Source organism: Diabrotica virgifera, chromosome 7 (assembly GCF_917563875.1).
Source record: "Diabrotica virgifera virgifera chromosome 7, PGI_DIABVI_V3a".
Lineage (NCBI taxonomy): Eukaryota > Metazoa > Arthropoda > Insecta > Coleoptera > Chrysomelidae > Diabrotica > Diabrotica virgifera.
This window is the reverse complement of record NC_065449.1, coordinates 132328245-132351484: the sequence shown is the minus strand read 5'-3', so window position 1 is coordinate 132351484 and position 23240 is coordinate 132328245.

Below are 23240 nucleotides of genomic sequence, written 5' to 3'. Positions count from 1 at the left end.
AGTGACACAGGGCTGAAAAAGACAATCATTCAAAGCTCAATACAGATCATAGGATATGCAGATGACCTGGGACTGGTAGCACGAGATAAAAAAAAGACTAGAAGAGGCACTTTTAACCCTGGTAAAAGAAGCAAAGACGAGAGGATTAATAATCAATCAGAATAAAACAAAATATCTTATAAGCAAACGAGACAATGTAAACAGAATAACAGAAATAAAGATAGGTGAAAATACATTCCAGAGAGTAGATTGCTTCAAATACCTGGGGGTGATGGTGGACGGCAAAAACGGAAGAAGTATAGAGATAAACGAAAGAATTAAAGCAGGTAATAGAGTTTATTGGAAATATCACCAATTACTCAAGGACAAAAACCTGAGCAAAAAAAACAAAATCAAAAATATACACAGCAGCAATCAGATCATTGATAGCCTATGGAGCAGAAGTAATGTGCCTTACGAAAAAAGACGAAGAAATGTTAAGAATAATTGAGAGAAAAATTATGAGAAGAATACATGGCCCAGTAAAGACAGAAACAGGGGAATATAGAAAGCTGATGAACCATGAAATAATAAATATAAATAAAGGAGAAGATATAGTAAAATTCATTAAAGCACAAAGGCTCATATGGTTTGGGCACACACAAAGAAGAGGGGTAGAAGAACTGATCAGGAAGATAATGAACTGAAAACCAGTAAAAAATAGACCAAGAGGAAGACCAGAAATAAGATGGGAAGATCAACTGCTAGACGATATATCAAAGATGGAAATTGCAAACTGGAGAAAAAAGATTCAGGACCGGAGAGAGTGGAAGAAGATAGTAGAGAAGGCAAAAAAACATTACAACCTATGAACTACGACCTAAAGGAAACGCGGACTAATTTACCGCGTGAAATGGATTAAAAGAGCTCATATTTGAGCGAACTATACTCTAACAAGAGTGAACGGTCCATATAATAATTCCAGGTATGTACCTGTATAAATTACCCTCCTTGAAGTTGGTGTAAAAGATATTCATCATTTATGTATTGTCTTTTGGAAGGATTACTAGAGAAAATCAAAATAAATTTTGAAAAAATGGCTGAAATCGCTGAAATTCTTGTAACAGATTTCGTACTGAGTGAACATGGGTGTAAGTTATTGGTGGTAAATGATTTTAAATTTCACTTAAAGAAAGTGCTAAAAAGTCTAAAACATTTATGGTACTGTTCTGCATCTGGTTGCCAGGCAACCTGTTATACCGACGGTTAGTCTTTTTTAATATTTTGAGTAGTAACTATGTTAGTTATCAACAATTTGATGTCAAAAATGCACATTTTGCCATTTTTTGTCTACCAGTAAGAAGAAAAACATTCAAACAAAATTTAAGATAACCGCATTATAGCGCATGTAAAACAATTTAAACAAGGTTTCATAAATTTCGCTATACTTAATTGTTGCTTATAAAACTATAAATTAAGTCAGTTTAACGTTAATATAACTTATGTCAAAATACAACTTATATCTCGATATTACGTGAAATAGCTCAAAGCAATGAGTAAAAATACACGGTTTTTACGACACTCAGTGTAACTACGTAACAATTGTTTTAGTTTGTATATGGACGGAATAACAAAATTTATGTAAATCTGACCAATTTTTTCTCAATTTAATTATTTATTGACAATTTAAATGAAAAATAGCCGATTTTAAGAATTTTCGTCTATAAGTTACAATATTTTACCAAAAAAACTGAAAAAAGAACCGGTTAGTTTATTGAAATAGCGTTAAAATGAGTTGAAGTAAAATAGAATTGGAGCTCTGTTTATCAATAAACATTAATGAAAAGTATACATTTGCGATAGGCTCTGTGTTGGCTTAATCCGTTACTATTCAAATTTATTTCTTACGTTTTAAGCTAACTACCTGAGGTACCCCTAAACCCTAAAAATGTCATCAAAACGACGATTTTGAAGCTCTTCCGACTGGATTAAAGAAGGTATTATCGATTCAAACAAAAGTTGTGTATTTTTAATTCTAAATTTCAACTATTTAATTAAAAATAAAGGGTTTCAGTTGATAATTCAAAGTTGCTACACCCACCGCTTTCGCAGGCAGAATAAGAACCCTGCTATTGCATAAGTATGTAGATTTTGAAAAACCATTAAAAAAGCATTCCAAAGTTTTTTCGATATGCCGTCTAGTTCTCGAGATATTCGACAATCGCCTTTCTGGACAGAGCCCTTAAATAATGTAAATATTCTTATTCAAGCTAGACATAAACCGAGTGAGAGAGCTGACCGTGAAATTCATTTGCGATGTTTCCAAATTTACCGGATCTCGGGTTGTCTGCAAAATATATATTTAGCATATACACAACGGATCGCGCGCGCTGCCCTCTACAGCGGATTTAGTGGAACCACTGCAATATAAAATTTACCAAAAGGGGTGCAAAATGAGGTCCAGACAAAAATCGATTTCCTTGTACCCCAACCATTGTTACATCGAGATGTCACTATATACATGTGAATACAAGGTGAGATCCAAAATCGGATCTCGCCTTCCAAAACGGATCTCATCTTGTATAGCTTATGATACAAACGGATCTCGCCTTGATATGAAGACATATATATATATATATATATATATATATATATATATATATATATATATATATATATATATATATTGCCCTTAACACATGTGAGAAAAGATACCTGATTCAGTGCCGCCCTCGACGTTCTCGTGAAACGACATGCATAGCTTTAAGTTAAATTGCTTTATATAACATACCTACAACAATTCGTAAGTTATATCATTGTAATATTATGTTTGTACCTAACTGTTAGTTAATTTTGTAGTTTGTTCCTGATGAAGATGAAAAATTAATAAATACTCATCGAAATATCGAATTCAACAGAATTAAATGTAGTTTCAATCTAAGCCACAGACCGCATTTCCCGATAATTTCAACACTGTTTTATAGTGTTATAGAATATACTTGCACGGTCGATAAATACATCGGATTTCGAATCCAGTTCTGTATATATATATATATATATATATATATATATATATATATATATATATATATATATATATATATATATATATATACAAAATATGCATAAGATGGAATGCAACCACAGACACGTGTTTCTGACTTATTAGTCGTCATCAGTATGGTATAGCCAAACAGGAGCAACGCAACCAATATATATATATATATATATATATATATCATAAAGGAGTACGACCGTCAATTCCAATATAACAAAGGAGCACTCGTAAGTGTAGGGTTTTATCGGTCAAGTGGGTGAAAAAAGAGACAAAGAATTCAGCTACTTCATCTATTTATTGAAGACGTTTCGTCTACTGCTCAGTAGACATCATCAGTTCATCTACAAAAAGAGTGGTATAAGAAACAACATCCAAAAGAGAGGTAAAAAAGCACTAGCGTTACCTTAAAAAGACATGTAGCAAAAGATAAGATGTACATAGTAAAAAAACCTTATCCATGAACCAACGTAATGTAAAAGTATATAACATTTAAGTGTATAGTTAATATTTAAAAAACTTTAGTACAGCCAAAGACAAGACCATGTGGTAACAGTCACATATAAAAAACAAGTGGAAAAAAGCCGGCTTGCTTTTTTAAAGTCAAGAATGAACCAAGAAAAAACCAGATTCACACTTCCAAAAACTTAGTAGTATTTAAGCATACTTCATTTTAACTTTAGGTAACATCATTAAATGAGTAGAATGCTAATATGCAACTTTGAAAATTTAAAGTTAAATAGTTACCCTCAGGTCATCCGAGCCCAACGGACACACAAAAGAAAATGGAGTTTGAATTATCAGGTGTAAACTGACATCTCGCCAAGAGGCAGGCAACCTTTAAAAAATTATAACAAAGAGTGACTGACAACTGCAGTGCAGCGCGGTAAAATTTAAATTGATGTAATTAAAACAGTTATAAAAGTGTTTAAAAAGTGAAAGTAATATCAAGAAGTAATCAAGGGATGTACCTTATACCTCGTAGACAAGAATCACAGTTTATTTTAAACAAGTGAGGGCACTTCACACAATTATATGGAAAAGTGCCTACGTTAGTACTGGTAATCCAGTTAACTAACTAATATATAAGATAGTACAACAGTATAACTTCCATATATCGCAGCTCAAAAAGCAAGAAAAAATATGCAATAATTTAAGAAAATTTATAAATCAGTTTAGCAAATTGTAATTTATAATTAATATCAATAATGCAAAATTTTATCCTATGGAAAATTTTAAATTGTTCAATCTATTAAGTAAACTGTTATTATCAAAAAAAGTGGGAAAAGCTTGAAAAAACCACCAACAACTTTTTTACAATAAAATAATTTAAGTGTAATAACATCGACTGATTCCGCAAGATCAATATTAAAGAAGTGGGAAAAGCCTGAAAACCACAAAACTTTTTTACAATATAATAATTTGAGTGTAATAATACCAACTAATTCTGCAAAATCAATGCACGGTATATTTGACTCAAGTTACTGATGTCAGTTCTCTTGTTAAGTACATTAGAGGTTTTTAATATGAAACACATCTCTAAGAACTGTCTTTTCGACAGGTTGCGTTCATTGCAAAGGATCTTGGCTTCATCAAAGTCCACCTTATGTTTTGTATCTATTGCATGTTGGGCTAAGGCACAAGTTGGTTTTTTCAAATTGATATCACTACGGTGTGAAATTAAACGTGATTTTAAAGCTCGCTTTGTCTGCCCTACATAACATGCGTCACATTCAGCACAAGGTATGTGGTAGACCACATTAACTTGTTCCAAAGGGGACAAGGGTGTTTTAGTCTTAGAGAACAAATTTCTGACTGTTCTTGCGTTCTTAATTGCAATCTTAACAGGAATATTATTATTTTGATATAGTTTAATAAGTTTATCAGTAACCTGAGGAAAATAAGGAAGTGAAGAAAACTGGGAAACAGGAGTCCCAAGATTAATAGTAGGCAGAATTGTGATGTTAACAGTATTATTCGATATTGATCTAAGTTGGTCACCATTGGGTATGTCGTTCAGAGAAGAACCGTAGCTTTGGGAAAAAAGAAATTTATTGATAAGGGAGGAAGGGTAGGAATTATCTACCAATATACTTCTGAGTAGCAGAAGGGATTCCCTTCGATTAACCGGATGTGTCAACCTATGTAGCCTACAGCTTAAAGCTTTAATAAGATTTATTTTATATTTAAAATGATGACAAGAATGGTAGTTGAGAAACCTATTAGAGGCCATTGGTTTCCTATACCAACTTGTACAAAGTGTGTTATCTCCACTTCTAGTGACACTGAAGTGGAGATAACATACACTCTAGAAGTGGAGATAACACACTTTGTACAAGTTGGTATAGGAAACCAATGGCCTCTAATAGGTTTCTCAACTACCATTCTTGTCATCCTTTTAAATATAAAATAAATCTTATTAAAGCTTTAAGCTGTAGGCTACATAGGTTGACACATCCGGTTAATCGAAGGGAATCCCTTCTGCTACTCAGAAGTATATTGGTAGATAATTCCTACCCTTCCTCCCTTATCAATAAATTTCTTTTTTCCCAAAGCTACGGTTCTTCTCTGAACGACATACCCAATGGTGACCAACTTAGATCAATATCGAATAATACTGTTAACATCACAATTCTGCCTACTATTAATCTTGGGACTCCTGTTTCCCAGTTTTCTTCACTTCCTTATTTTCCTCAGGTTACTGATAAACTTATTAAACTATATAAAAATAATAATATTCCTGTTAAGATTGCAATTAAGAACGCAAGAACAGTCAGAAATTTGTTCTCTAAGACTAAAACACCCTTGTCCCCTTTGGAACAAGTTAATGTGGTCTACCACATTACTTTGTGCTGAATGTGACGCATGTTATGTAGGGCAGACAAAGCGAGCTTTAAAATCACGTTTAATTTCACACCGTAGTGATATCAATTTGAAAAAACCAACTTGTGCCTTAGCCCAACATGCAATAGATACAAAACATAAGGTGGACTTTGATGAAGCCAAGATCCTTTGCAATGAACGCAACCTGTCGAAAAGACAGTTCTTAGAGATGTGTTTCATATTAAAAACCTCTAATGTACTTAACAAGAGAACTGACATCAGTAACTTGAGTCAAATATACCATGCATTGTTTTTTGCAGAATTAGTTGGTATTATTACACTCAAATTATTATATTGTAAAAAAGTTTTGTGGTTTCCAGGCTTTTCCCACTTCTTTAATATTGATCTTGCGGAATCAGTCGATGTTATTACACTTAAATTATTTTATTGTAAAAAAGTTGTTGGTGGTTTTTTCAAGCTTTTCCCACTTTTTTTGATAATAACAGTTTACTTAATAGATTGAACAATTTAAAATTTTCCATAGGATAAAATTTTGCATTATTGATATTAATTATAAATTACAATTTGCTAAGCTGATTTATAAATTTTCTTAAATTATTGCATATTTTTTCTTGCTTTTTGAGCTGCGATATATGGAAGTTATACTGTTGTACTATCTTATATATTAGTTAGTTAACTGGATTACCAGTACTAACGTAGGCACTTTTCCATATAATTGTGTGAAGTGCCCTCACTTGTTTAAAATAAACTGTGATTCTTGTCTACGAGGTATAAGGTACATCCCTTGATTACTTCTTGATATTACTTTCACTTTTTAAACACTTTTATAACTGTTTTAATTACATCAATTTAAATTTTACCGCGCTGCACTGCAGTTGTCAGTCACTCTTTGTTATAATTTTTTAAAGGTTGCCTGCCTCTTGGCGAGATGTCAGTTTACACCTGATAATTCAAACTCCATTTTCTTTTGTGTGTCCGTTGGGCTCGGATGACCTGCTGGTAACTATTTAACTTTAAATTTTCAAAGTTGCATATTAGCATTCTACTCATTTAATGATGTTACCTAAAGTTAAAATGAAGTATGCTTAAATACTACTAAGTTTTCGGAAGTGTGAATCTGGTTTTTTCTTGGTTCATTCTTGACTTTAAAAAAGCAAGCCGGCTTTTCCACTTGTTTTTTATATGTGACTGTTACCACATGGTCTTGTCTTTGGCTGTACTAAAGTTTTTTAAATATTAACTATACACTTAAATGTTATATACTTTTACATTACGTTGGTTCATGGATAAGGTTATTTTACTATGTACATTGTAACGATGAGTGCCATCGTTACGATATTATTATATTTATTCCTATAAGCCACCTAATAAGTATGCAACCAGTTATGCGTTCGTGCTTAGAACGGGTTACCTAGATTTGTGACCAAATATAATAGAAGGTTGGTACTAAGCTTGGGGAATTCTGGTCTTAGCTTGTGGCTGTACGGCTTCCGACGGAGGGGCATGTCATATCGCCCATCGGAGAGGATTGACTTCAATTTTCAATCTGGTTGGATGAACAAGTAAATTTTTCCGTGGTCACTGTTTAAAGAATACAATATTTAGTTAAAATATTCATTTATTATAAGATTGGTTTATTTTGGAAGGAGCTATTTTTGTTTTGGGATTTGTGCGGTGAGAGGAAGAGTTTTATTTCCAAGTTTCCTTTTGGAAAACAGTGGCCACGGAAGAAAATAAGAAGATGGAAAATTAAGTCAATCATACTTTAATTTGTTTTTTTGGGATACATAATCATTTTGGGGATATTTTGGATGGAATGTGGATGTTTTGTTTGGTTTTTGTGGAATAAAAGTTGAGTTTTCCGATACTGGGCAGCTACCTGCTTGCCGTACCTTCCTGTTGGTGTGGAGTACCTCCCTAGGGTTGGGAACCAGAGGATACCTTATTTGGCTCTCCCCTCATCATCTTCACCGAAGGTTGGAAGAAGCAATCCGCCTACTTTTTGTAGGGACAGGTTTTTATATAACTAAATTTGCATGTCAATTTGTTTTAATAATAACTTCCAATTTTACTATTTTTTTTCTCTTCGTATCAATAACTTTCAAATCACTCTAATAATAATATACCCTCATTGTTTTTCTTAACCATAATTAACATAATATTCAATATTTTTCAACAATTTTTATTATATTTCACCCTTATTTAATTTATTTAAAATAGCCTGGGATTTATAAACCATATGTAAGATAATGTGCACAGTATCTAGGTCATATCCTATTTAATAATATTTATTCCAGTTGTCGGATGTTGTCACCTCCGATTAGATACGGTATTGTCAACCAATATTGTAACCCTCATTAATAATAAGTTGTTAAGGTAAATACCTATTCACACTAAATTCATTACATATTTTTTTTCTACTGTAAAACCTGCATTATCGACAGCAGTGTACTAGCCTAGTACGTCGGATAATTAGCTAGTGTAAAAATTGTATATAGGGTATATAGGTTTTTTTATTAAATGTGGTTGTACATACTTATATGTTTTATTATCCTACCATTTTAATAGTACCATTTTAATAGTATCAGTTAAGTACAGCAATATAGGTCACGTGGAGAAGAATTTATAAAATTCTTCCCTGGCGCTCAACACTACTTCTGAATATCTTCTTGGTCAGTAGTTCCCTTTCTTTTCATTACTCCTTATATTCATTTATTTTCTTTATCATTCCAGTATTTCATTAGGTACCGTCTTACTAGGGCGTGCAAATACGGCCTGATCCTTCCCTGAGCCCTACTGTTTAGTCTCTTCAATTTCCAGCTAGCCTATTTTGAGGAAACTTCCATAAATAAGTAATTATCCTTTAAAGCTATACCTATTCTGCCACAACAAAACCTCGTTTTTGTTACAATTGGCGCCCAACGTGGGGCCCGATTTTCAGTAAGACAGTACCTTTCTTTATTTTGTTGCTTATTGTAAATTTTTCTAGTAAGTATCTTTCTGGTTCATTGTTGTATATTTTGTAATTATATAGAGATATTTTTTTGATTCCTTTTGTACGTTATTTGGAAAATACACTAGTGCACTTGTATTGCTGTATTGGTACTATTTTAATTTATTTAAAATAATAATTGTAAATCGTGAGTAGGATAATATTTGAACAGGTATATTGGTTGACATTTCGGTCTGGTCGGTTTGGTGATACCTGGATATTTATTTTGAAAAATTTTGAATGATTTATTTTTTTTGATATCTAGGTACATTACTACTTCTGATTTAGGTGCAGCCACAATATACTACAGTTAGTTAAATTTTTGCTTACCATACCTATATATAATTTATAAAGTTTTCATTTTTTTATATACATTTTCGTTTAAACAGTTACTTAAATTATTTTAAATATCTACCCCAAATATATATCTCGGTTATATTTGGTTTGTCGGTTTATTCGGTCGTTAGTTTAGCAGCTCGTCAGTTGAGCAGCTTGTTTAGTAGATTGTCGGTTAATTGGGTCGTTAGTTTATTGGGTTGGGTTCGGTTTGTCGTTGTTGGGTTGGGCTTATTGTTACTAAATTTTTCCTACCACCATGTGTACCTTTCAGCCAGAGCATTTATTAGTTAAGGAGGTAGATTATGAGTTGAGGATAAGAGAAATAGAGGTTGAAGAATCCGCTAAATGTGATAAAAAACGCAGTCTATTGCGTGGTGCTCTTAAACAAGAGCAAGGAAATAGGAGTTTCCGTCAGATTTCAGCTGCAGCTATTCCTTTCCTGGAACAACAACAAGGAATAAATGAGACACTAGAGGATCTTACGCAAAAGATAAATAATTTTAGAGGGACTGTCCATGATAGCATGTATTCTAGATACATTTCACGTCTTGCTCATATCTCTGGTCGTGTCCACTTATTATGTTGCTCAGATGAGGAGCAACAACTTTACAAACGCTCTATGTCCATTAGGATTCTCAGTCTAGAAGGTGAACTCGATTCTCGAGTAAATCCTCTAGCCACGTCCACTCCTGTTTCTTCAGTTCAAGCCTCTAATTCCTTGTTACATCCCAAGCCTGTGCAGGTACATAAGTGGGGAGTTTCGTTTTCTGGTGAAGGTCATTATGACCAAGTAATTTCATTTTTAGATAGGGTAGAATGTCTTCGTGTTTCGAGAGGTGTGAGTGAGGAAGATCTTTTTTCGGCTTCTGCCGAATTATTTACAGGCCATGCTTTTACGTGGTTTATGAACAACCGTGGTAGCTTTACCACTTGGACTGATTTGGCTCAGAAACTAAAATCTGACTTTCTGCCGTACTCTTTCCAAACTGATCTCTTAGACGAGATCAAGAACCGCAAGCAGAAACCGGGAGAATCAGTGACTATGTTTATTAACACCATGTTGGGTATGTGTAGTCGTTTAGATACTCCTTTAACAGATCATGCAAAAATAAAGATAATTTTAAAATGTTTGTTACCCTTTTACCATGCCCAATTGGCACTGGTTGATATAGCCACTATAGAAGACCTCACAGAAAAATGTAAACGCTTAGAGGAAACTCTATCTTGGTCTCTTAATTCCCCTACCACTTCGCAATTCAATTCTGGTCCTGTTGGTTTTAATTCTCAACCCTCAAGAAATCGTTCTTGGCAATCTAGACCCCATACACCGAATGTGTCTGTGACTACTTATTCTTTGTCTTGCTGGAATTGTCAGGTTGTTGGTCACACATTTCGGGATTGTACCAGACCCCAAACACGGATTTTCTGTCACGGTTGTGGTAGAGAAAATACGCTTAAACGTAACTGTTTTAAGTGTTCGGGAAACGAGCATGCAGAGGCTCGTACCCTGAGCGTTCCTCAAACAGCAACCCCATCAGGGAATATGACCGCAGCTGTAGACGAAGCTTCAGGTCCAATACCCGCCAGCAGCTCAAACACACCCTCTCAGGAAGGAAGAAACACTTCCAACCGGAGACCAGCACGCCAACCGAAATCAGGGAAAAAGTAATTGTTAGTAACACTTCAGTTGACTCGTACGGTTCGCTTGATCGTAGATTATCCCCTCCAGTATTAAGCTGGAATTTTAGTAATAAGCATAATCAAGACGAGGAAACAGTTCCAAATTCTATACCTGGTTGTACGTTTGTAAATAATAATAATATGTCTATGTTAATACCAGATAATTTTGAAAATAAATCAGATATTTTGGATTTTGATATAAATTCGTTGTTAGTTAGGAAACATAATGATAACCGACCTTATCTTGAAATTGAAATTTTAGGACAATCTTGTTTAGCTCTATTAGATAGTGGCTCGAACATTTCTTTAATAGGTTCGTATTCGCTGAAATTACTAGAAAATACTGATATTAATGTTATGCCTATTTCTTCTTTACAAGTCTCTACTGCAGATGGTGCAATCCAGTCAATTACAGGTAAATTTGACACAGAAATCGTAGTTGCCAATATTCGGAAAATGATTACATTTTATGTTATCCCTTCAGTTAAAAATTCTATAATTCTTGGCATGGATTTCTTAAATGCATTTAATAGTACATTAAACTGTTCAGATTTTTCGTTGTTTATATCTTCCTTTAATGTCGCAACTGTAAGTGCCATTCGTGAGTTCTCTAGTTTGTCTAGCTTAGAACAAAACCAGTTAGAGAATATTATCTCTAAATTTTCTTCTCTCTCTTCCAAAGATAAATTAGGCCGTACACATTTAATATCTCATACTATCGAAGTGAACACTTCAACTCCGTTTAGACAATATCAATATCCCATACCTCAGGCATGGCAAGCAGATTTAGGTAAAGAAATTGATTCGATGCTCTCTCTAAACATTATCGAACGTTCAAATTCTTCATATTGTTCGCCGTTATGGATGACGAAGAAGAAGGATGGATCATTCCGAGTATGCTTCGATGGTCGCAAACTCAATAGTATCACTACTAATCGAGATGCTTATCCCATCCCTCGGATAGATATAATTCTTAGCAAACTTCAGAATGCCAAATATATCTCTTCGATCGATTTATCCAAAGCCTTCTTACAAATTCCGTTAAGCGAAGAGAGTAAGAAGTATACTGCTTTCGCTGTCAGTGGTAAAGGGTTATTTCAATTTGTCACAATGCCTTTCGGTCTAGTTTCAGCTCCACAAACAATGTGTCGTCTAATGGACTTGGTTATTGGTCCACAACTTGAACCATTTGTATTTTATTACTTAGATGACATTATAGTTGTTACTCCTGATTTTTCTTCACATATTGAGATATTAGAGAAGTTATTTTCACGCCTTAAAGAGGCTAATCTCACTGTTAATTTAGAGAAATGTAATTTTTGTCGTCCTAATTTGAAATTTCTAGGATATGTTGTTGATCATCAAGGTTTGAGAACAGACCCTGATAAAGTAACCGCTATTAAGGACTTCCCCATTCCTAAAACTACTACACAATTACGTAGGATCTTGGGCATGTGTGGTTACTATCGTCGATTTGTGCCTTCTTATTCTACTTTATTATCACCCCTTACTGACCTCCTTAAGAATAGGAAAAAGGGCCAGACTATCACCTGGACTCCTGAAGCCGATGATGCTTTTCATCGCATTAAGGAAGCTCTTACCAGTGCTCCGGTCATGACTTCACCTGATTTCAGTGAACACTTTTACCTCATGACGGATTGTTCAAACACCGCTTCAGGTGGCGTACTCTTTCAGATGAAAGATGGTTCTGAACACCCCATAGCATATTCTAGTAAGAAGCTTAATAAGGCTCAGAAAAATTATTCCACTACAGAGCGTGAACTCCTTGCTATTATTCATGGCTTGGAGGCTTTCCGCTACTATTTAGAAGGTCGTAAGTGTACCCTTATTACTGATCATAGTTCTTTACTCTGGATGCATTCTATGCGTAACCCATCCCAACGTTTGTCTCGATGGATTTGTAAGTTGTCAGCCTTTGATTATAATATCGTCCATCGTAAAGCAAATGGTGTTGTAGTAGCTGATGCTTTGTCTCGAACGTTTGATGTCAATCTTCTTGACTTATCCACTTTAGTTCCGGATGCATGGTATCAGAAAATGTTGGAAAAGGTTACCCAAGAACCTGATCAGTATCCTGACTTTAAAGTAGAAAATAATATCCTTTATAAGCATGTTGTTAGTTCAGTAGAAGCTTTGTCTAATATGTCTGATTGGAAGATTGTTGTCCCAACAGCAAACCGGGATGAAATTCTTCGTACATTTCATGATAATGTGACATCTGGTCATTTTGGTTCTTATAAAACATTTAGTAGGATAGCAGAATTATATTATTGGCCTGACATGCGCACCTATATCAAGAAATATATTTCTAGATGCAAAGTTTGTGCTACTTGCAAGCCAAGTACTATGCCACAAGCTGGATTAATGGGTACTTTTAGGAACATTGACTTCCCATGGCAGATGATATCCATGGATCTGATTGGACCATATCCTCGTAGCTACAATGGCTATACCTATTGTTTGGTGGTTGTGGACTACTTTACAAAATTTCCACTAGTTTTTCCTCTTCGGAATGCCACTGTCCCTGCCATTGTGAAATATTTGGAGGAACAAGTCTTTTTGTTGTTTGGTGTTCCCCAAATTGTGTCTTGTGACAATGGTCCTCAATTTGTGTCTAAGGCTTTTAAAGACCTTCTAACTAAATACAAAGTTCAGAAGATCTTTTATAATGCTGCATACCATCCGCAAGCTAATCATAGTGAGCGAGTGAACTGCAGTATTGTAACAGCCCTTAGATCATACACATATCCAGATCACAGAGCTTGGGACCAGTATATTCACTCGATAGCTCAAGCCATAAGAACTTCGGTCCATGAAGTTACTCAATGTTCTCCAGCTTATTTAAATTTTGGTAGGAATATTGCTTTGTCTGGTGATTATTTTGGTTTAATTTCGGACAATTCCACAAATCTCCCTCAGATCTCTGAGAAGCTTCATCGTTTAGATGATATTCAGACTTTGCCTCCAATATTTGCAGACATCAGAAAGAAGTTAAAATCTTCTTACCTTAAGTCACAGAGTCAATACAATTTGAGGAAAAGAGATTTGCGATTCTTTGTTGGTGATCGGGTATTAAAACGTAATTTTGTTAAGTCAAGTAAAGGTGATGCTATTTCTGCCAAATTTTGTCAGAAATATGTCCCATGTGTTGTCAGTAAAGTAATCTCTCCTTTAATATATGAATTAAAAGATAGTTCGTCCAACAGGAAACTTGGTCGATTTCATATAAAGGACTTATTACCAGATAATACTGTCAACGACTTAGAAACTTCGTCATCAGAAGAAGATTAACTTAACAATATTGATCAAGTTAATTCCTCTTTCTAAACTTTAGAAATACTCGATTGTTCAATGAATAGGTTAACGATTGGATTTTGATTTTAGTCACCAGATAGGGACTCTATGTTTTATCTATTATAGTAGTCTTTCTAGCTTTCCATATTCTATGTATCTGAGATGTCATTAGTTTATTATTGAGATTTAGCTTAGTTGGGCTTAATATTGAACTGGTATGGAACTGTTAACACCTTGTATGTGATTATGCTTATATTGTCATCACTTGTAGATTAGTGTATCTACCAAATAGGTTTAGTTTTGTGTTTGATTTTGTAGTTTCTACTGGAAAGTTAATGGAACAGTGCTTAGCATGATTCCTTGGTACATTAGCTTATTTTTGTCTAAAGAAGTCATTGTGATATTTGTTTGGGTAAATGCAATTTTAGTATACAGTGTGATTCCAAAGTCATACTTCATGTGTCCAAATTTTGATAAAGTTAATTGAGATTAAATTTATGACAAAGACTATGAAACCATTTCATTATTTATTATAGTGAACATTTCTTAGGAAAGTGGTTTGCCAGCTTGGCTATGCAAATACGTGGGTTCGAGACTTGTTGCTTATCGACTGTGCACCTGATAGGAAGCAGATTTCATTGCTCACAGTTGTCTAGTTCCAAGCCATACCTCAATTAGTTCAGATGCTGAATCTATATGATAGAATGTTTAATCATCATTTTAATCATGCACTAGGCATTCTTATTCGATTTTCAGTTTACATTCATTCTGAAGAAACTTAGTCTTAACTTGTATGTTTATCTATCCTTCTTAAGTTTTACTATTTTATTATTCTGATAATGATGGTAACTTCTTTACTATATTGAAATATTGTAGCGTTTGTATTCACCGAGGGATTATTTTGTTCAAGCATCATCTTTCCGAGGAACTAAATTTTTTTTTGTTCATATGTACCTTAGGGTCAGGATCAATATCCTGTTCTCTGTGAGTAACTAGGGAACATTTTCTTAATCTGCAGTTTCTTTAGAAATTGATTTACCTGTTCTCTAGTATTTCCATAATTGGATTTATTTATAAGAGTTATTAATATGTGACTTCTTGAATTCTTTCATGAGAGATGACTTCGAAATATTGGTTAGCTTCTTCTGGCCATTCTTATCAATCTGTTGTAGCTATAGCTATAGTTAGAGAATCCCAGAGTAAGCTAACTTCTGTTAGGTCAACTATTCGATTAGTTACCCTTAGATAGATCTCCCATTGAATCTGATACAAATCTGATGATCAGTTGAGTTAGGGTCATGGTAACAAATATGTAATCATCATTAGTACATTTAGCGCTAAGTGTAGCATTGCTCAATTAAATCTGCCTGATTGTTCCACCTTGGATATGCTTCCCTATAAATCTGTTGTCCACTGTCGGATCAATTTAGGATAAAAGTCTTGCTACAATAAATTTTCCCCTTTCTTGTTAATGACTCTTATATTTAGGTTAGGTTATACTGTGGTCTATTTTTTTTTTGCATGTTGAGAATTGGCTACGAGATTTCTACGGACTGTTCACTTTGGATATGCTCTATTTAAATCTGTTGTCCATCGATAGAACAGTTTGTACTACTCGTCCCATTCGACATTTTTTGATTAGAATTTATCTGAATTATGAAATTTAGCAAAGGGTTATAATAAACCTTAACTAGGTATGTTGGTACCATATGTGATATATTGGTCATTAAGACAACCCCATTTACATGACTCATAATTTGCGGTTAGGTATAATCGATCGAGTCAGCTGTAAGTGTGAGTAAGTTAGTCGTCGTATAGGTTATATTAAGTTTGTATTCGAATATTGTGGTTATGGTGTTCTTGTTGACTATAATTTGGGGTTTTATATAAATCTACTAAATCAACTGGAACACAATTTGGTCTTTAGGATATATATCAGAGGACTGGTCCTACGAGTTTGGACGATGTCCTACGATAGGTTAGTTTAGAGTAGTGAAGTAATCATAGGTTCGCACTATATTTTTGCTATTTGGTTTGTTCACGCCTGTGTTGGATCCCACAGCGTGTGATTTTTCTCTATGAATACTTGCATTGAGTATTTATAAGTATATATGGAAAAAAATTGTTCCTAAGATCAATTTTTTTTTCCGAGTAATGGGGGAATGTAACGATGAGTGCCATCGTTACGATATTATTATATTTATTCCTATAAGCCACCTAATAAGTATGCAACCAGTTATGCGTTCGTGCTTAGAACGGGTTACCTAGATTTGTGACCAAATATAATAGAAGGTTGGTACTAAGCTTGGGGAATTCTGGTCTTAGCTTGTGGCTGTACGGCTTCCGACGGAGGGGCATGTCATATCGCCCATCGGAGAGGATTGACTTCAATTTTCAATCTGGTTGGATGAACAAGTAAATTTTTCCGTGGTCACTGTTTAAAGAATACAATATTTAGTTAAAATATTCATTTATTATAAGATTGGTTTATTTTGGAAGGAGCTATTTTTGTTTTGGGATTTGTGCGGTGAGAGGAAGAGTTTTATTTCCAAGTTTCCTTTTGGAAAACAGTGGCCACGGAAGAAAATAAGAAGATGGAAAATTAAGTCAATCATACTTTAATTTGTTTTTTTGGGATACATAATCATTTTGGGGATATTTTGGATGGAATGTGGATGTTTTGTTTGGTTTTTGTGGAATAAAAGTTGAGTTTTCCGATACTGGGCAGCTACCTGCTTGCCGTACCTTCCTGTTGGTGTGGAGTACCTCCCTAGGGTTGGGAACCAGAGGATACCTTATTTGGCTCTCCCCTCATCATCTTCACCGAAGGTTGGAAGAAGCAATCCGCCTACTTTTTGTAGGGACAGGTTTTTATATAACTAAATTTGCATGTCAATTTGTTTTAATAATAACTTCCAATTTTACTATTTTTTTTCTCTTCGTATCAATAACTTTCAAATCACTCTAATAATAATATACCCTCATTGTTTTTCTTAACCATAATTAACATAATATTCAATATTTTTCAACAATTTTTATTATATTTCACCCTTATTTAATTTATTTATTGTATGTATTGTATGTATTTAATTTATGTATTGTTACACTGGCTGCCCAATGCGTGGTGCCAACCGTTTTATGGTTCTAAGACAGTAGTTCTTTTAGTTCAATTTTCTTTTATTGGAATTTTCTGTTTTATTAACTTTTTGATATCTTTGTATATATGTTATTTCTGATTTATTTTTGTCTTTAATTTTTATTAATAATAAACAGGTAGACTTATACTGCTTCTTTTGGTTTTGGTTAGTTTATTTTTGATACCTCATTTTCAGTTATAGTGGTACAGCTCATATTTTAGTTTGAATTTTGTATTTTTATTGGAAACTTATTTGTGTATTTAGACTGAGTATACATATCTGACATATGTTCTTTTATTATGGATTTTTAGTCCTTCTACCAATGGTAGTATGTTTGCACGTACAATTAATTATTGACTATATGCATATATTTTTTTTTCTAGTGTGGTTATATTTTACACCTAACTAGAAATTATTTTCAGTATTTAGGTATTTTATTTACTTTATTGATTTGATTATTTATATATTTTGCTGGCATTTTGATTTGTTGGTGTGTCGCTAATATTTTCTCCATATGTATATTGTCTTACAAACTTTAGATTATATTTTATATTTGTTATTTTTGATATTTGGATTGTTTGGTAAGACAGGCACACACCACAAAGCAATATCAGTCCAGAACATTAGCTTCTATACATGATACGTTGAATTCGCATGGTTCGGATGATTACAGATGGTCATCCAAATTATTTTTCTTTAATTGGTAGTGTTAAACATTACAATGATAAATTGTATAGTTAAGTAGTTCCACTATCCATCTCATATTCCAGTTTTGTTAAATTTTGGTAATAATATTATATCAGTGTGGGTACCATAATATAATGCTTATATGAATCAGATACTTTAGGTTGAGATTCAAATATAAATTCTTTATTAGTTAGGAAACATTGATACTACTTTTCTATTAAGTTATAGAACAATCTTCAGAAGAAGATTACCTTAACAGTGTTGTTCAAGCTAATCTCTTCTTCTGTTTGTCTTTAGCTTAGCTCAATCTTTAGTATGGTTATAACTTTTAGTCCAATATTGTTTTTTTTATCATATGATAATGCAGGTACCCACATAAATTGCTTGATTTCATCTTTGGCTTAGTTTTGATGACATTTATTTATTACTTATTAATTTAATTATTATGTAGTACTTTATGTATGAGTTTATTTTTTTATTATTAGGTATGGTGCATTTTAATTATTATTATGAGTCAATATTATTAATTGCTGATCCTGTCAGTAGGATTACACAATTGATAATAACTTCACTTGTATTTTTGTTTAGTTTTGCACACCTAACCCCTAAGTTAGTAGGGTTGTTAACGTATTATGTATTTATATAGTTGGATAGGAAAGCTCATACAAGTACTCTTGTTTAATATGGATATTATGATGGAAGTATGTTACACTACCATATCTCAGGTTATGCGTTATATTATGTTGAATATTTGATTACTTACTAATTTTTTATTATTTTTGATATACTGTTATTGAATTTGCCATATTGGAAAGATGTGGTTTTTAATTTGTTATTGGGTTACTCTATTAACATTTGTCTCCAATATCTTAAACACTTAATAATTTATATCCTTTTCGTCCTGCCACCTGGGCCTACGGGGGGGGCATGGAGGTGCATCATAGTGATGCTCATTTTCTAGGATGCAACCGCAACCTCGTTTGGGAACATTTAGTGAGGAGTTTTAGTAACTATTGGTTTTTTTTATATTTCAGACTATCTGTTAAATACACTATGTTTTTTTTCCAGATTTAGGTTACCTCTGTTTTTTTTGACATATGTATTTGTATATTAGATTATTTGGTTCCCAAACTTTGTATCTACGGTAACTTCTTGTGCACAGGAATAAGCCTAGAGAAAATTAGGTTTTTAATACTTTATTATTGCTTTGATATTGGTTTATGTAATTCGGGTAAATTTATTTTGTAACATTACTTGCTTGTTTCCCCAAATATTGTATTTATTCGCTTTATTTCGTTTGTTCGGTTACTTCGTCGTTACTTTATTTCATTGCATTTGCTCGGTTAATTTAGGTCATTTTGTCGGTATTTTTCTTAACTTCACTTCTATAACGTTTATTCATTTGTATATTTAATTTTGCTTTATTCAGTATTGTATTTTCTCTTAGTGAGGCTTGGGCCTATTTATTTGTATTATTTTCATCTTCGTCGGTTTCCTTTAGTTGTATGTAGCAGGCGTACTATAACCATTTGGTAGAAGACTCATGTGAGTTGTACCCTATATATATGTAAGAGGTATTTAAGTTTGTAACAGATAACATTATTGTTGTTATCTTTAAAATATATATAGCTTCTTGTATAACTTATGTCATTTTAGAGTCACAGCATAATATGAACTTGCTTAACTCAGAGATTGTTAAAAATCTGGTAGTTATTTTTAATAAATATGTATTTATTTTGTATATCAATTATTTTATTATTCCTTTATGTTCATTATTACAGGTTTAATATATTTAATATTGGAAAGCAGTGTAAGATACCTGGGAGAATGATCGAAGATCATTTTCATGGCGCCCATGATTTGTTAGATTTATTTATCTTGTTCGTCTTTAGAAATTATTCATCTTCATTCCTCTTCAGTACATTATTCTTATTTTATTATTTCATATTTTAGTCATTATTACTATCTACATAGAGCTACTGTTCTTCGACAGGCATGCAAACGAGCCGTATCCATCCTTGAGTGTCAAGTTGCTCTCTTGCATCTATAGCTAGCCAACTCTATTCAGTTTGCCTCTGTCTCTTCCCACGTCTACTTATTAGCCCTTCTAATTCCCCTTTCTTCAGTACTACTGCAAAGTAGTATTTTTTATTTTTCCTACTTCGGCTCAACCGCTGAAGCCCCTTCATTTTTATTTTCATAAGAGGCCCCAACTAGTTACCTTAGTCTTTTCTTTTCTTCTTTTTTTTTCCTTACTTCTGTTGGAGTATATCTTTCTTTTTACTTTCACTCCAACAGAAGTTTTCTTATTTTTGTTACACTGGCACACCTCGTTTTGTTACACCTCGTTTTTGTTACAACATCTTATCTTTTGCTACATGTCTTTTTAAGGTAACGCTAGTGCTTTTTTACCTCTGTTTTGGATGTTGTTTCTTATACCACTCTTTTTGTAGATGAACTGATGATGTCTACTGAGCAGTAGACGAAACGTCTTCAATAAATAGATGAAGTAGCTGAATTCTTTGTCTCTTTTTTCACCCACTTGACCGATAAAACCCTACACTTACGAGTGCTCCTTTGTTATATATATATATATATATATATATATATATATATATATATATATATATATATATATATGAAAGAACGGCAATTGCATTTTATTACACTTCGACCACCACCGGTATTCTACACGACGTGTTTCGCAGGTTATGTCAACCGCTCGTCAGGAACACCTAGGTGAATACATAACCTGCGAAACACGTCGTGTAGAATACCGGTGGTGGTCGAAGTGTAATAAAATGCAATTGCCGTTCTTTCATATTATCACGGTTTCTCCGTTATTGAGGAATGCGTAGCGAATAACGTGGCTTTGTAGACAAATCTGTGATACAAAGAGGTATCTTTTGTCGTTTCATAGTCTTTTATCAAGACTTTGAATTCACATGGTCACGGCCGCTACGGAAAGGATTTCTTCTGTACACCAGAGAAATCCTCTCGTTTATTTCATATATATATATATATATATATATATATATATTTCGGTCTGGGAAAAATTTTCTGAATAGAATCAAAGATCCAAACACCAGTTCTCAGAAATGTGTTTCGCCCTCTTCAACCTCCCTGGGCTCATCGGTAAAGATGAGAGGTTGAATATCTTTAGACACATTCCATCAAAAAACAACATCCGAGACATAGACATAACAGGAGCGTATATCTACGCATCATCTGACAATGACAGTCTCAAGTTTTAATTCCCTAATTACTTAAAGTAAAATATATGTTTAAAAAACAAAAAAAAAAAAGAAGTCAATCTTTGAACACACTCAGTGATCAAAAGATACAAAGTTGGTTTACCGACCAATCGTAACAAAATCAAACAAATGAAATAGAGAATGTGGAAAAATCCCCTTACGAATAACTCACACATCCACTATTTCGGGCTGGGAAAAATTTTCTGAATAGAATCAAAGATCCAAACACCAGAATCATTACAGCTGCATCTTAAACTAAGTAACACAATCCATCCAACATTATGGAATTTCTTTGAACAACTGACAAACTTTCGAGCTGAAACAGATGCGGATCTCACTAAGACCAAACAAATTAAAAAGTTTGAAAATTTGTTACTACAACAGCGGCCAAAAAAGAAAGAAAATCCACAAATAGAAACAAACAATTTAGTATATAACTTTTTAAATTTGACACTGGATGAAGCCACGAATAGTGTTCTTGCAAAAGGTTTCAATTTTGCTGTTGCACCTACATACATTCCCGTAGAAAACATCCTTACTGAGGTAGAGACTACAATTACTAATCTCCCAGCAGAAACAGCCGAGATCATACGCCAAGACGTATCAAAAATATTAAGAACAGCTAAACCACCAAAAAGAAATTTAACACGGGAAGAGAAAGAAGCCTTACATAATTTGAAGAACAACAAAGAAATCATCATGCTTCCAGCTGACAAAGGCAATGCTACGGTAGTGATGAATATTCAAGACTACGAAACAAAAAAAAAGACATCTTAAATGATACAACATATCAAAGCATCTCGTCAGATCCGACAACCTATCTAGAGAAAATAACAAAAGCCAAGATCAAAGCCTCAAATATCAATAAAGAACAACAGGTCCATCTCATACCTAGAGAGAAGTCATCTAGATGCCCAAAATTTTACGGCCTACCCAAGGTACACAAGGCAGGATTACCACTGCGACCAATTGTGAGCTCCATCGGATCTCCCTTACAACCGCTGGCGAAATTTCTGGCCCAACAGCTGCAACCATACGCGGAAGAAGCGGATTCTTACGTCAAGAACGCGAGCCACTTCATCGAGCGTATAAAAGGTGTGACTCTTGAGCCGGGACATTTGCTAGTCAGCTTCGATGTAGTCTCACTTTTCACGAATGTTCCTATAGATGAATCACTGGACATCATAAGCAAAAAGTATCCAATATCACCGGATACACTAAACCTAACCAAACACTGTTTAAATAACACTTATTTCATCTATAAGGAGCAAAGATATAAACAAGTTGAGGGAGCACCGATGGGTTCCCCACTGTCACCAGTGATAGCGAACTTGTTTATGAAGGAAATAGAACAGCGGGCAATAGAAACAGCTGAATACAAACCCAAACTGTGGCTTAGATACGTGGATGACACTTGTATCATCTGGACCCACGGAGAAGAAAAACTAAAGGCTTTTTTTAGAACACATCAACAATATCGACCATAAAATTCAGTTTACCATGGAACTGGAAGAAAACGATCAAATTCCATTCTTAGATGTGTTAATAATAAAGAAACAAGACGGACACATATAGGTCTGGATCCCGCGTATGAAAAAAAAGTTGATTAATAGCAAGCTGAAAATTTGGTAATAGCTTAAGGGTGTCTAGTCGAATAAACTTTGATATGTGTGAACACTGGAACAGGGGCAGTTTTAATTATGGAACAGGTTAAAAATTTGGAACGGTCACAGCACGAAAACGGCACATTTATTTTGTCCGACAGAACAGACTTAAACTCTTCGAACAGAGATTAAACTCTCATGTAAAAATCAGACTGCTATTTATCACCAAATGGGCGTTTTAATGAGTGGAACATGTAAAATATGTCAAATGACAGGAATTATGACAGGTAATAAATAGCAGTCTGATTTTTCCATGAGAGTTTTATCTCTGTTCGGAGAGTTTAAGTCTGTTCT